This window comes from Alexandromys fortis, unplaced genomic scaffold (assembly GCF_014885135.2).
Source record: "Alexandromys fortis isolate MF-2015 unplaced genomic scaffold, M_Fortis_MF-2015_v1.1 scaffold_18, whole genome shotgun sequence".
Taxonomy (NCBI): Eukaryota; Metazoa; Chordata; class Mammalia; order Rodentia; family Cricetidae; genus Alexandromys; species Alexandromys fortis.
The window spans coordinates 12,437,027-12,448,866 of NW_026067897.1; positions in this window are offsets into that span (position 1 = coordinate 12,437,027).

The window sequence follows — 11,840 nt, forward strand, 5'->3', positions numbered from 1 at the left end:
CTTTCTCAGCCCATTTGTCATTTAAATAGAGGAGAACTAGTGATTGGTTTCTGAGTTGATATTGTATCTAGACACTTCACTGGAAGTGTTGTTTAGCACCTGTGGGAGTTCTCTGGTAGAATATACCATCATATCATTTGCAAATAGCAATACTCTATTGCTCTTCCTTTCCAATTTGTATCAACTTGATCTCCTTTAGTTGTCTTATTTCTCTAGCTAAAACTTTAAATACTATATTGATTATATAAGGGAAGAGTGGACGGCCTTGTTTTGTTCCCAACTTTAGTAGAATTTCTTTGAGTTTCTCTCCATTTAATTTAATGTTAGTAATAGGCTGAAGGCGTAAGTCACGAACAAGGCAACACCAGTTTGGAGTTATGATTAATAGGGTGTTATTTATTTAAAGGGGAAAAAAACTTACAGATCACAATCCCAGACAACAGCCATCTGCACAACCAGGAAGGGAGTCTAGTCTCCAGCGGAGCAGGAAGAGAAGAGAGAAGAGCAGAGGAAATAGCCGCTTTTTTAAAGGGAGAGAGACCACGCCCCAATGTGCTGGTATCACAGCAGCTATTGGTTGGAGGGGCAGAAGGACCTCCCGCAACAATAGGCTGACTGTACATTGCCTTTATTACATATAGGTACACCCCTTGTATCCCTGATCTTTCCCAGACTTATCATGAAGATGCTTTGAATTTTTTTTCAGACTTTTTCAGTACCTAATGTGATGATCATGTGTCTTTTTTTTCTTTCAGTTCATTTATATGGTGGATTACATTGACAGATTTTTGCATGTTGAATAATCCCTGCCTCTCTGGGATGAAACCTGCTTTATCATGGTGGATAATCCTTTTGATGTGTTCTTGAATTCACTTTGCAAGTATTTTATTGAGCTAATACCAATACTCCTCAAATTACTCCACAAAGTAGAAGAGAAAGAACAATGTCACATTTATTTTATGATAATAAAACCTGTAACCCTGTAAAAACAGTAACCCTGATAGCAAACCACACAAGGATTCAACAACGAAAAAGTACAGACCAGTTTCCACCATGACCATTAATGCAAAAATAATCAATAAAATACTTGCTTCTTTTTGTTCAAGAGCTTTCAGATGTGCTGTTAAGTTGTTAGTATAAAATTTCTTTATGAAGACATTTAGTGCTGTGAACTTTCCTGTTAGGACTGCTTTCCTTGTGTCCCAGAAATTTTGGTAAGGAGTGCATTCATTTTCATTGCATTCTAGAAAGTCTTGAATTTCTTCTTTTTTTTTTTTAATTTCTGCCTTGCCCCAGTAGTCAATTAGTAGAGAGTTGCTCAGTTTCCCTGAGTTTGTAGACTTTCTGTTGTTTCTGTTGTTGAAATCCAGCTTTAAGCTGTGGTGGTCTGGTAGGAAGAAGGTGGTTATTTCAAATTTCCTGTATTTGATGAGACTGCTTTGTGAGCAAGTATATAGTCAGTTTTAAAGAAGGTTCAGTGAGGTGCTGAGAAGAAGCTGTATTCTTTTGTTCTTGGGTGAAAAGTTCTGTAAATATTTGTGAGGTTCATTTGAGTCATAACATTTGCCATTAGTTCTTTGTTTAGTTTTGGTCAGGATAACCTGTCCATTGGTGAAAGTGGGATATTGAACTCTCCCACTATTAATGATTGGAGTTTGAATGTAATTTAAGCTTTGCTAATATTTCTATTACAAATATAGTTCCCTTGCATTTGGGGTATAGGTTTTCGAATTGAAACCTCTTCTTGATGGATTTTTCCTTTGATGAGTAGGAAGTGTCATTCACAATCTCTTCTGGCTAATTTTGATTGGAATTATGGTTTGTTTTTTTGTTTTTGTTTTTGTTTTTGCTATTAGAGTGGCTATACCAGCTTGCTTGTTGGGTCCATTTGCTTAGAAAATATTTTCTAACTCTCTACTCTGAGGTAATGTCTATCTTTGATGTTAAGGTATGTTTCTTATATGCAGCAGAAGGATCCTGTTTTTGCATCCATTTTGTTAGCCTGTGCCTTTTTATTAGGGAATTGAGTCCATTTATATTGGGAGATAGGAATGATTATTAATTCCTGTTATTTTTCTTGGTAGTGGTTGTGTGTGTGTTTTTTCTTTGAATTATGCTAGTGTGAGTATTTTCTGTGTTTTCTTGGGTATAGGTAGCCTCCTAAGTATGGAGTTTTCCTTCTAGTACCTTCTGTATGTCTGATTTGTAGATAGACATCATTTAAATTTGAATTTATTCTGGAATATCTATGGTGATTGAAAGTTTTGCTGGGTATAGTAGTCTGGGCTCATATCTGTGGTCTCTTAGACACTGCAAAATGTCAATCCAGGTTCTTCAGGCTTTTAGTCCCTATCGAGACTAGTTCTAAAAGGTCTACTGATGTGGGAGTGATTTCTTATTAATAAAGAAACTGCCTTGGCCCATTTTATTGGTTAGAACATAGGTAGGTGGAGTAAACAGAACAGGATGCTGGGAAAAAGAAGCTTAGTGAAGGAGTCACCATGATGCTCCCACTCCAGACAGACGCAGGTTAAGATCCTCTCTGGTAAGCCAGCTCATGGGCTACACAGAATATTAGAAATGGGTTAGAACAATATGTAAGAGCTAGCCAATAAGAAACTGGAACTAGCCGGGCCAGGCAGTGTTTGAAAGAATACAGTTTCCGTGTAATTATTTCGGGGCATAAGCTAGCCATGTGGGCGGCCGGGTGCCGGGGATGCAGCCCCGCTGCTCCTAATTCAACAGTCTACCATTATATGTTACTTGCTCTTTTCCTCTTGAAGTTTTTAACATTCTTTCTTTGTTCTGCATGTTTAGTGATTTGGTTATTTTAAGGTGAAAAGACGTTTCATTTCTTGTCTTATCTGTTTGGCGTTTTGTAAGATTCTTGTACATTTATAGCCATCTCCTTTGGGTTAGAAAACTTTGATCTTGTTGGAAATATTTTCTGGACCTTTGAACTGAGAGTCTCCTCCTTCTTCTAGAATAATTATTCGCAAGTTTACTTTTTTTCATAGGGTAACAAATTTCCTGGATGATTTATATCAGTAATATTAGATTTAACATTTTCTTTGACCAGTGTATCAATTTATTCTGTTGTATCTTCTATGCCTGAGATTCTGTCTTCCATCCCTTGGATTTTGTTGGTGTTGCTCGCGTCTGTAGTTCCTGTTGGCTTGCCTAGAATTTCCATTTTCAGGATTCCCTCAGTTTATGTTTTCTTTATTGTTTCTATTTCCCATTTTCAGGCCTTTAGTTCATTTCCTTCACATGTTTTCTAGGCTTTCTTTAAAATGTTTATGCATCTCTTCCAATTGTTTGTGTTGTCCTGGGTTTCGTTAAGGTATTTAAATAATTTCCTCTTTAAGGGTCTCTGTCATCTTCATAAAATTGACTCTAAGGCCATTTTCTTGTGGTTCAGCTATGTCGAAATATCCAGGGCTATAATAGGACAACTAGGGATTCAAGGGTGCCATATTGTCTTAGATGTTGTTGATTGTGTTCTTACACTTTCCTCTCGTCTGCGTTTAGGGTAATTGTAGGATTTGGTGAGGATTTCTGAGTTTATCTTTGTTGGATACATGTTTTTACCATTGGTTTCTGTTTCCTATCTGGTCTGCTAGCTTGAGTGGCCTGTGGTTCTGGTGACTGGCGAGTGCTCTGGATTAGTAAAATATCTCTGCTGAGATTTTGGTGGTCTGCATGCTCTCTGGGATTTCGGGTGCCAATGCTGCCTCTGGAGTTCAAGACCTTTTGGTACCAGCATGGCCTCTGGGTTTCCAGGGAGTAGAGGATCCTCTGATAGGGCAGTGGGCTTCTGTTTGAATTGTGGGCCAGGATATGGAGAGCAGAGGATAGGTGCTGTTAGCTGTTAGGGAACCTGGGAAGTCTCTGAGGAAGCATTTGATGTCTGTAGGAAGGGTCTAACCTGGGATTCCAGGTACCAGAGTGGCCTCCAATAGAGCAGAACCTTCTGCCAGAGTTGTGGGCTGAGATATGGAGATGAAGGGTGGTGCTCATGAATATGTACTTTAAAGGGACTTTGTAGGTTGGTTTACAACACCATGAAGATGTGCAGCAGTGGCTGCCTCACACCAGAGAGGCCAGCAGCTGCTTAGCCCACAGGCTTGTGTGTCAGCACTCCTAACCGAACACCAATGGCCTGGAGGATTCCAGAAGAGCTGATGATCTTCGGTACACATGGGAAGCATGAAAAGGCTGACTCTGAGGTCAGTGGAGAGGTTAGCAGTGATGGCAATAGAGTAGATAAACTCTCTAGTAAGAATGAAGGCCAGGTGAGTAAAATGCCAAAGTTTTCCTTCCTTTTTAAAAGTGTTATTATATTTATTCTTGAGGCTATAATATAATTACACCATTTCTCCCTTACATTTCTTCCTTCCAAACTTTCTGGTTTTTAAATTAATGGCCTCTTTTTTCCCCATTAATTGTTAACACACACACACACACATACACACACACACACACACACACACACACACACACTGCTACCAGGGGGTAAGCAGCTTTTACCACCTGTGTTCATAATGGTCTCTCCTTGGCCAGGCCCAGAAGTACTGGGCAAAGTAACCATGGTCTGAGAGCTCTGGAACCCTGAGCCACAGTGAATGTTACCATCTAAAGTGGGGGAAATGCTGGCAAATACACACTACCTCTCAACATCGCCTTGGGTACCAACACCAGCACATGGGTGCTGAGGCCAGACTCATCCAAACCACAAGGCCAGAAAAAGTAATTGTGCTTGATTATTGGCACTAAAGTATGTTCAAAGTTTTATCACATAGTGTGTGCTTTTGAAAATTTTACATAATTATGAAAAGAATGTGTTCATTGTCTATTCAAAAATAGGAAGGTTTTCTTGTCATAGTTGTTTTGAAATTGCTATTAGACTAAATCCTGATATGACTTCAGAAACATCACACATTCTTCTGCCTACTGAAAAAAGTTATCTGCATAAATCTAAGGATAATTAATAAAGATTCAAAAGCTTTCATTCTGAACTCTCACTTCAAGCTTTGAATGTTCATAATTTCACTGCTATGTTGACTTCTTTTGTTCTTTTTTAAAAAAATTGTTTTTATTGAGCTATATATTTTTTCTCTACTCCCCTCCCTTCCTCATTCCTCCCCTTCTGCCCTCTCCCATGATCCCCATGCTTCCAATTTACTCAGGAGACCTTGTCTTTTTCTACTTCTCATGTAGATTAGATCCATGTATGTCTCTCTTAGGGTCTTCTTTGCTGTCTAGGTTCTCTGGAATTGTGAAGTGTAAACTGGATATTTTTTTGCTTTATGTCTAAAAGCTACTTATGAGTGAGCATATATTATTTGTCTTTCTGGGTCTGGGTTACCTCACTCAATATGATGTTTCCTAGATCCATCCATTGACTTCTTTCGTTCTAAGAGAAATTTGCATCTTTAATGATGTTAATACAAAAAAATCCCATTAAATCAAAATAGAATAACAGTGTTAAGGAAAACATGCTATTCAAAACATTAAGACAGATATGTAATTCATTTTTATAATTAGTGGCTCATAGCATAGAAAAACAAGAGTTTTAGGAAATAGATAAGATCCCCTGGGTGTGATCTGGAAGAGATGGAAAACAGAGCTGATTGGCAGCCTAATAGAATGATACAGATTAGGAGAGAAAACTGAGAGGTCAGGCACCAAGGAGGACTCCACCAGAAAGCCCTCTGGACCACCAGCCTCCCCTTTGCTTGGAGCCCGTTTGCATCTCATCCTGCTGGACACTGTGTAATGTCTCCCTCTGGCTCCTGCAATCTTAGGTGCTTTGATGCACTGGAAGCCTAGGGCTTCGTTCTGATGAACATTTATAGATTTCTGCAAAAAAAAAATTTGGAGGATCTGCTCTCAAATTTAAATCTACAAGCAGAAGCTTGAGTCAAGCTTTGTAAATTAAAATAATTCTCAGTCACACTGGGGCGCTTGTAGCCCATGTTCTCCTGGCGTTCTTAGCAGGAACAAAAGAGTAGTTGCACAGTGCATGAATATTAAATAAGCCCTTTGCACAGCTTTCTGAAGGTGATGATGGAATTTCAGCAACTTTTCTCTCAGAAGACCTGTGTAAAGAGCAAAACGACTTCTCGGAGAAGCACCATTAATAGTTGAATCATCAACTTCACGTCTTACCATGACTCTTCAGTGGACCATGTGAGCCCCCCACCCCAGCTATGATGCTGAAACAGCGTGATTGTGCTAATCAGGATCAGCTCCATCTTAGCACCAGGAATTGCAGCCATAGGACCGAAGGCAGGGGGGCAGCACACCACGTCCACCATGAATCAGAGGTGTGTTCATAAAACTGCTCGATTCTTGATGACCTTACAAAAGAGAGTAGGGAACTCTTAGCTCTCATGACAAGGTCAGTGTCATATATGTAGAAAGCTCATAGAAATCTTCTCTGGTTCTGCCTCAGGATAGAATCGATGCTTTCTTAAAGAGGTCGCAAGCAGAAAACATATATAAAACAGCAATTTTATGCCACGTTTCCTTCATTTGGGAGCACTTCTGAGGCAAGATGGCAGAGTAAGGAAAAGTTGGTGTCAGAATGAGCGGTAGTAAGTATTCCAAGCCCTGAAGCTGTCAGGAGAGAGCCAAGCTTCAGAGTAGCTAAAACAATGCACTGACCCTCCCACAATGGGAAGGCAGAAACTTCTTACTCTGTGTTCTTTTTGAATGTAGAAGGTTAGAATAAGAAAAACAAGATCATAATTTTTGAGTGGTTTCAGAACTTTGCCTACCAATGTAAATATATGTATTATATTGGGGAAAGTAAGATAATAAACCCTTCAAACACATGAATAATACCCACAAATTTCAAATTTTTAATGGAAACTTTGAATTCACAAGCCATTCAAACTGATGTAATACTTCTTTGGAAGTCTGGTATCATTCTACATTGACTTCATCTGGCCCCCGGGACTTTTTTGGTTGGGAGATTTTAATTAGTGCTTCTATCTCACAAGGGGCTATAGGTGTGTTGAAACTGATTATCTGATATTGACTTAACTTTGGTGGGTGGTATATATCCAGAAATTTATCTGTTTCTTTTAGGCTTTTGAGTTTTGTTTGTTTGGCTTCCTATTTTTTTACATGTTTTACATCAGTTGAGTTTTCTTTGGTGAGTCTATTTTACTTTCAAGTCTTGAATTATCCTCTTCATTTCATTACATTGCTTGTTTGTGTTTTCAAAGAATTCATTAATGGGAAAAATTCATGCTATCTGTGAGAAGACTTAATATCTAGAACTCAGAGAAGTAAACACGAAACTAACGCTAACTGGACTAATGAAATGAGCAGACAGATTTTCAAACACAAAGAACAAATGCCTACTAAGCATATGAAATGTCTTTCATGATAACAGCCATTAGAGAAAACTGAGTTGAATCAAGATCTCTCTATGTAGTCCAGGCTGGCCTAGAATTTCTAAGCTCCTAACTACAGGTCTTTGCCAGTTACTAAACTTTTTAGATTCTGCCCCCCACCCCCCATGTGCATGCGTGTAGACTCATATTGGGTTGAAATTAAAGCATCACTCATACTAAGCAAGGCTTTAATCCTGGGCTGTATCCCCAGCCCTTTTTGTCTTAGGTAGGCTTTCTATCGTTGAGATGAAACACCATGACCAAAGTAAGCTGGAGAGAAAAGGGTTTATTTGGCTTACACCTCCACATCACTTTTCTTCACACAAGCAAATCAGGACAGGAACTGAGCCAAGGCAGGAACCTGGAGTCAGGGGCTAAAGTGGAGGCCATGCAGCAAGTGAGGCTTACTGATTTGCTTCCCATAGCTTGCTCAGCCTGCTTTCTTATAGAACCCAGGACCACTAGACCAGGGATGGCACCACCCACAACATGCTAGACACTCTCTCATCAATTACTAATTAATAAAATGCCCTACAAGCTTGCCTTCAGTCTGATTTTATGCAGGCATTTTCTTAACTGAGGTTCCCTCTTCTCGAATGAAGATAGCTTGTGTCGTAAAGCTATCCAGCACAGATGTTTTGAGTCAAAGTCCTGTACGAGGATTGACAATATTACATAGACACATGAGTGTCAGTGAACAGCAGAAACAGTTTGTAGTCTGTGGTCTGAAAATTCCCAGGATTCCATCAGGAAAAGTGAATTTTCACAATTAGCCAGTTCTAATTATGCCAAAGTCTGGAAGCTAAAACAGTCCTTCTAAACTCTATTTAAAAATTCTTTGTCAAATTATCCCCATCAGAAGCAATTGAAGATTTCCATCAGGGCAGATTGCCCTTCCAGCTTCTGAAGACTATTTGGTAGTATCTAGATAAATATTTCACTAAGATTCTTAAAATACTTTTTTTCCATTGAAAAGGGTTTTCCTCAATAAGTTGCATGGTTGTTTTCCCAACTATAAAACTGTTTCATTCACTAACTTAATAGGATTTATACATACATCATGGATTTTTTTTCTAAAGAGTTATGGGTTGATCATAAGCCTTGGAATTGACCCAGAATTATTGCTTATACTTCATTATTCTAAGAAAGAAGTAACAGCTGGTATGAGAAAAGCATTTGGAAACAGAGCTGACAAGCTTTCTCCTTGGTTTCCAGGAGAGGGGGAGACTGTGTAGTTAAATCAGACCAGTGCTTTGCTACTTGTTCCTCATGCAGAACAAAAGTAAAAGTGAGATGGGTGTACAGGCACAGGAGCTGTCCGTGGCTGCCTTATGGAGTGTCACCATCTGGGTGACTCCAGCAATGACACTTGTTTTCTCACAAATTTGGAGGCGGGAGTCAAAGCTCAAGAGGATGTTGGCAGTGCTGGTTTCTCCTGGAGCTTCCGGCATACTTTGCAGATGGTGATGTCGTCATACTGTTCACATGTGTGCACATATGTGCCAGGTGTCGCTGTCAGTTTCCCAGTATTGTCTTATTACACCTTCAGGCCTGCCCTCATGATCTCATTTTACTTCAATTACTGCATTAAAGATCTTCTATCTAGCAGAAGAATAACTAAGAGAACATATCCCCAAGTACAGCCACACCCTGAAGTACCACAGTGTGGACTTAAGTGTGTGGATCCCAGGACATAACTCAGCAAACAGCAATCACATAGAAAGAAACACTTCAGGAGGCCCAGCTGAAGCCGCATGCTCCCTATACCTCTATGATCCTGTGTGTTTCCCCGTGGCACATAAAACATGGCATTCCCATGCAAGACTTTAAAATGGAAGTGGAAGTTTGCATACAAGGGTTTTGCAGTGGGAGGGGCATAGCCAAGGTATGGCTACATTGCAAAGCAAGGATAGAAGCTTCTAGTATCTAGTGCTCTTGGTCTTCCTGGAGTAAGAGAGTAACTGGAGCTGAAGGGGCATGTTACAATGCCCCACTGTGAAAATCCCTTTGTTTTAACTCAACAAGATGATTTGTAACATTGGTCCCCATTGTGACCAACTACAGCTGAGTGAAAGATTCGACTGAATGTTTCCAGGAAGAGAATTGAACTTATGCTGGAGGCATTCAACTTAGTTCCCTGAGACTGCCAACTTTAGACTCTGGTGAGCCTGCAGTGTTTCTGAGGTGGCCTTGGCCTCTGCTAAGGAAACACACTCCTGTTAGCAGAGGGCCCTTTAACAAGCCCACAGCAGGCCACCACACTTCTCAGCCACAGATACAGTCAGCAAGGTTCAGCAAGGTGCTCAGACCTGTGGACCCCAACAGAAAACAGGGGAGCCCTGCTCCAGTGAGGAAGAGAGTACCAGGCCCTGGCTTTGGTCTTGATACTACTTTCTACAGAGATGTCAGTTTTCAATGGATTAAACCCCTATGCATGTCAAGTATAGGCCTTTGTACAATTTTCAGTTTCACACATATATAAAAAGGCATTTCATAGGAACACTATTTCATATCCTAAGTGCCACAACATCTCTCGGTTATATGACTCAAAAATTATAAAACTTATAAAACTCAAATGATGACGGAGGATTTCTATCACACAACTCCTCCTAAGAATGATCATTCAGTTCAAGATCAACTGTGAGAGAGAAGCAGGACAGAAGAGTTCTAGGAGTGATGCTCTGGGGCCAAGGAGTCAAGTTCAACTTGACTCTGTAAGGAACTACAGAGGCGCAGGGAACTGCTGACTAGAAGGGGAAAAATCGTCTTTCTGCTGAGGCCTCTCTCTCTCTCTCTCTCTCTCTCTCTCTCTCTCTCTCTCTCCTCTTTCTCTTTCCCTCTGCTCCATTTTCTTCCTTATTCCTTCAGCTTCTGATGTTGAGGGATGTTGGTTTTCTACTGGCCAGAATTCATCAGGAGGAGCAGCCATATTCCACCCCAGGTCATGGTCATCGAAAGCCTATGCTCTGGTAGAGAATAAGTTTGTTTCATGCAGAAGAGACATGGTCTTGAGTAGCCAGAGACATGTGGCAACCTTTGAGCTTATGTTTTTTTTTGTTTGTTTTCTGCAATTTTTGTTTTGTTTTGTTTTTCAAGACATGCCAGGATTCGCCTGATCTCAGAGGCTAAGCAGGGTTGAAACTGATTAGTACTTGGATGGGAGGTCGTGTATTTTAGGAAATGTTTTCTCACTAAATTAGTGAATCCTCATAAGCATGAGAGAAAATGCATGGTTTTCACAGTTTCCAGTGAGTGTGTTAGACAGGTACTTCTCACAGGATAAAGGTGGCTCAGAACATGAGACTGGAGTGAGGTGTCTTTTTTAAGGTTTTTATTATTTGTGTCAGGGAGTCACAAGAGTGTGGAGTGCGAAGAATAAATTTGTGAATTCATTGTCTTTCCACCTAACATTTGATTCTTGGAACTCCACTTTTCAGGATTATGCTACCAGTGACTACCCATAAACTCATTCCACTGGCCTCCAGTGAGGTTTCTCGGTGTTTATGTAAACTCATTGAACAGAAAGAAAATAAATGAAATGCTTGAGGAGTGGGCTGCCCAGGGGACTTTGCTTGAGGTATTGACAGCGAGGGACACATGTCTTTGTCTCGGGGCTGGTGTCCTCCCACCAGCTACAGTGGAGTGGGTGAGCTGTTTTACTCGGTACCTTGGTTTTCTTCTGTATAGACTCAGGGCAAAACTAAAAGGTGAATGGATAAGTCAGTTGTGGTATAGTCACACATTGAAATATTATTCTGGACTAAAGAGAAACAACCTTCCAAGCGCTGAAAACATGTGGGGGAGACGTCCGTGCATTTTATGACTTGAAAGGAGCCCATCAAGAAGGCCACAGATGGCAGGTTCCAGCCATGTGACATCCAAGAAAAGCAGAACTCTAGGGACGATGAAAAGGTCAGTGGCTGCCAGAACTAGGAGCAAGAGAGGAATTGAAAAGAATGAATGGGTGCCTATTTTATTAAGCCTGTCATGAGGACGGTGGTGGTTTGAAAGAAAATGTCCCGCAAAGGGAGGTGTGTCCTTGTTGGAGAAGTGTGTCACTGTGTGTGCCTTGGGGGGCTGCAGGCAGCTTTGCGGTCTCTTTTGCCCAAGCTTCCTTCAGTGTGACTTTCAGTCAACTTCCTGTTGCCTGCTTATGAAGATGTAAGGACTTTCAACTCTAGCACCTCATCTGCCTGCATCCCACTACACTCCCTCCCCTGATGATAATGGACTGAAACTGTAAGCAAGCCACCCCAATTAAAAGTTCTCTTTATCTCTGTCTCTGTCTCCTTTCATCGCCTGATGAAGGTTAATATTCAGGAGGATGCCTATATGTTTTTCTTTGGGTTCTCCTTCCTATTTAGCTTCTCAAAGAACCCGAATTATAGGCTCAATGTCCTTTATTTATGGCTAGAAACCAAATATGAATGTGAT